This window comes from Pteropus vampyrus, unplaced genomic scaffold (genome assembly GCF_000151845.1).
Source record: "Pteropus vampyrus isolate Shadow unplaced genomic scaffold, Pvam_2.0 Scaffold189, whole genome shotgun sequence".
Taxonomy (NCBI): domain Eukaryota; kingdom Metazoa; phylum Chordata; class Mammalia; order Chiroptera; family Pteropodidae; genus Pteropus; species Pteropus vampyrus.
The window spans coordinates 1,549,510-1,553,859 of record NW_011888970.1 but is presented as its reverse complement, the minus strand read 5'-3'; positions in this window follow the sequence as shown (position 1 = coordinate 1,553,859).

The window sequence follows — 4,350 nt, the reverse complement described above, 5'->3', positions numbered from 1 at the left end:
TTTCTTTATTTTCCTTATTCTGTGAGATAATTTCATTTACAGGATTTAAAACACATCAACAAAGCATTCATCTAAGATACGGATGTTTCCAAAAAACTATTCAAAATCGGTGCTATTTGATTGCTGATGAAATGGCGGCCAAAGTTTCAAACAACACAGAAGCAAGGAAAAGTGTGACGCTCCCCGCTTGCGCCCGGCTCCTCCCGCCACCGCCCACACACACACTCAGGGTCATTGCTTGGTCTCCAAGGACGGTTCCGTTTGGAAAGCCGGCTGTCACTGCGGAGACCGTGTGGGAACCTTGTGGTGGAGGTGTGAGGGGAACCGATCGAAGGAGGGAAATGTGACCGCAGTGGGGAGACACGGGCACAGAAACGGCCCCCGGGACTCTCTCCCCTCTGACAGGAGCTCAGCTCTGCCCCCCCTCTGCCAGGAGCCTGCCGGCAGCGCCCCTTCACGGTGACTCCCCGCATCACGTTCTTGCCGGCGAGACAGGCCAGTGCCCAGGGACCGTCCGTTGCTTCTCACCCTCCTCTCACGGGCCTGCTGTGCAGGGGGCACCCAGAGTCAGGAAGCTGTCACCACGCGAAGCCATCGAAACGGAGGCCTGCCTGTGACGGCAGCCGGTACATCCCCGGGGGGGGTGGGGCCCAGGTGCTGCCTCCCCCCCCAGAACACAGTCGCCTGCCACGCACAGGTGCGTCTCCATCGTCAGTAAAGGTGCGGGCACACTTTACTTACCATTACAAACCCTCAGCTTCTGCAGACACTGCCCACATGCAGGTGTTCTTAAAGTGACAGACGCCATCTCAGATCTGTGTGGGCGCTTCCGTTGTCAGCCGGCAAAGTGGCACCTGGCTGGAAGACGAGTGTCCTCCAGCCTCGGAGTTCCTGCTGGGGCTGTGACAACATGCCTGTGTCTGTCAGGGGCCTCCAGAGAAGAGACCAACAGGAGACATATATATGACAGGTATACATGTGTCCCCATGTCATATGTAGGACACACAGGGCTCATATGTAATATACGTACATCGTATAATGTAACACAATAACACGTTATGTGGGATACAATACATATGCTGTATACATGGGGGCGGGGATTTTAAGGAACTGGCCCACGTGACCGCCGGGCTGACCAGTTCGTGCCGCAGGGCAAGCCGGTGGGCTGAGGCCGCAGCAGGAGCTCCATGCTGCAGTCCAGAGGCGGGACACCTTCTGCTCGGGGACCTGGGGTTTGCCTCCGAAGACCTTCACCTGACCTGGGGAGGCGCACCGGGAGGTGCAGGGTGATCTGTCTGCCACCAGGTTGTGCGGCAGCCCGTCTACAGAACCCCTCGCGTCTACACCGGCGTTGGACCACACCACCGGGCACCTAGCCGGGCAGAGCTGGCACCCCGGACCAGCCATCGCAATGTCACCCACCGCGTTGCCGGACGTGGACGGATCACGCGGCACAAACCACATGAGAACTAGCAGGCAGAGCGACCCGGCCTTTTCTGCAGCCTGAGTCAAGGGCGAGGAACATGAGACCGGGACACGAATCCCAGCCGGAGCTGGTCGCAACAGAAAGAGCGACCTTGGCGTGGCACCGGGGACCGGACGGCCGTCGGTCTGTGAACAAAGCCATCAGAGCGCTCTGGACTCCGACGAAGGCCCCGGGGTCTGTGCCGCTTCAGAGCCTGGCGTGGGCGGCTCTGGGCTGGGGGAGCCGGCAGGGGCAGGGAATGGGGGCCAGCGGCGGGGGCGGGGTGTGGAAGGACCTGGTCCCTTCCAGGAAGGGAGAGAGGGCGGGGAGAGCGCGGGGTGCGAGGCTGGCACCTGCAGAGCCATGCTCGCCCGCCCCAGCAGACGGAGGCCGCGCTGCGGTGCAATGCTGCCACCCGGTGGCCCACGAGGGTACTGCTGCCCCACGGCCCTGGCTTCATCAGGCCTGTCCACCCGCCCGGCCGTTCCCACCTTCCCGGGGGCAGCTCTCCGGGTCCTGCAAGGACGCGGCACAACTCAAAGTGCTGACGCTAAACAGCAAGCGAGGCGGAGACCCGGTCGTCACGTCCTGCCCTCACCGAGATGCCAGCTTTCACTGAGCACAGGGTGACACGGTCCGGGCTCTTACGAACCAGTGGGAACGGGTGACCGTGCAGGCATGGTGGGACAGTCTGGTGGCTCCTTGCGAAGTTAAACGCAGTGTTATCACGTGACCGCACGATTCCACTCCAAGACGTAATCCCGAAAAATTGGAACCAGGGGCTCAAACACACACGGGCATGCGCGTGTCCGAGCAGCACTGGTCAGTGGCGGAAACGGTGGCTGAAGGGCTGGCCCGCTGCGCTGTGCCCCCCGGGCGAGCGGCACGCGGCTGCGAGGCCGAGGCGCTCACACACACGGCCACCTGGATGAACCCGGACCACTGGACGCTCCGCGCCAGGAGCCAGACACAAAAGGTCACCTGTCGCGTGATTCCATCGACATGAAGTGTCCGAAGATGAATCGCAGAGACAGGAAGCATCCGGGGGGTGCCAGGGGCCCAGGGAGGCGGAGTGGGGCGTCGCCGCCTTTGGGGTGTCCCTTTGGGGTGACGATAAGGTTTCAGAAGTGGACAGAGGCGGTGGCCGCACAACACTGTGAATGTGCCACGGGGTAGTTCACCTGAAAAAGGCTAATTCTACGGCATGTAGCTCCGATTCTGCTTTCTTAAAGGAGCTTTGCAGTGTTATTTTACACTTTCCAGAAATACTCCTGACCAGGACGCCCGACCCGCATGAATTCTCACTGTGATATGACACAGAGGCTACAGCACAGGGACACAGGAGAAGCCGGGCAAGAAGTCCGTGAGGCCCCGAGGCCAGCCCTCCCTCCAGGTGGCCAGCTGTGCCCTATCCCCCCCCCCCCCCCCCCCCCGTGTCCTGCCGCGTGAGCCCCGGCGGTTTCTCTGGCCTCCCTGACGGTGGCTTCCTCGTCTGTAAAGCTGGAGCGGGGCAGCAACGTTCCGATGGCGTGAAGGTTGACAGCGGCTGGAGAGCGTGGTGGCCCCGCACTGGGCGGCCGCTCGGTCCTCTGGGGCAGGGCCGCCGGCCCGACAGTCTGGGGCAGAGGGTGGCGGCAGGTCAGCCTTCCCGCCTTCCCACCGCCACCGCCCGGCCTCCGCGAAAGCAGGCGGCGGCTCTCCCACCCGCCGGCGCGGGGACAAGGAGCATTGGCAGCGCGGCTTCCGGCAGTGTCCGCAATGCGCCACCAGGTGGCGGCATTTGCACGAGTTACGCAGAGGATGGAGCTTGGAGCCACAGCAGAAACCCCAGGGCGCGCCCCACGCCCCGCCCCCTGCAGCTTGCCTGGTCCCCTGGGGTCTACCTGTCCCCACCCTCCAAGATGTCCTTCAGGAGGGACTCCCTGCTGAGCTCTCTCCTCTCCACCATTTCCCTGTGCCCACAGCCTGCTCCAGGGTGGGGACGACTGAAGAGGCCTCTGCGAAAGGCCGGACTCGGCCGCAAATACCACCAGTAGGCGCTGCTGGGCGTGAAGATCACATGCGTACACACGCACATCTGTGCGCACAATGCACACCTGCACGCATGCACACACAAACACACAATGCACACCTGCACGCACACGCACACACAATGCACACCTGCACGCGCATGCGCACAAACACACAATGCACACCTGCATGCACACAAACACAACGCACACCTGCATGCACACAAACACACAATGCACACCTGCATGCACACAAACACACAATGCACATCTGCATGCACACAAACACACAATGCATACCTGCATGCACACACACGCAAACATACAATGCACACCTGCACGCACACACACACAAACGTACACAGTGCACAGCTGCACACACAAACATTATGCACACCTGCATGCACACACACACATACTGCACACTCTGCACACACACACAGCCTCCTAAATAGTGGCCGGCACGTGGCAAGGTCAAAGAAATATCACTGAATGAGTGACGTTGTCAGGGGTCACAGAGGACACCCCCTCCCCTCCCTGGGGCCTGGAACCTACCGACCCCTGCCTCTCTGGCCTGGCCGAACCAGGAGTGCATGGTTCACAGATGTGCATGGAGGTGCGGGGCACAGTGGCGGGGCACAGTGGCGGTCCCCTCACGGGGCGATGGTGGTCAGGTCCCACAGTTCTGCTGTTGCGGGGTGGGACTCGGGGCAGAGCAGGGCTGAGGGCCGCAGAAGACGGAGGAGCAGAGATGGCTGGGAGACAAAGCAGCTCGGGAAGTGTCCGGTCGTAGCTGATGAGGACGCCGGCCAGCGTTCTGAGGGCCAGCGATGCTGCCAGGGGAACCCGGCAAGCTTTAGCTTCCTGTGCTGCCCC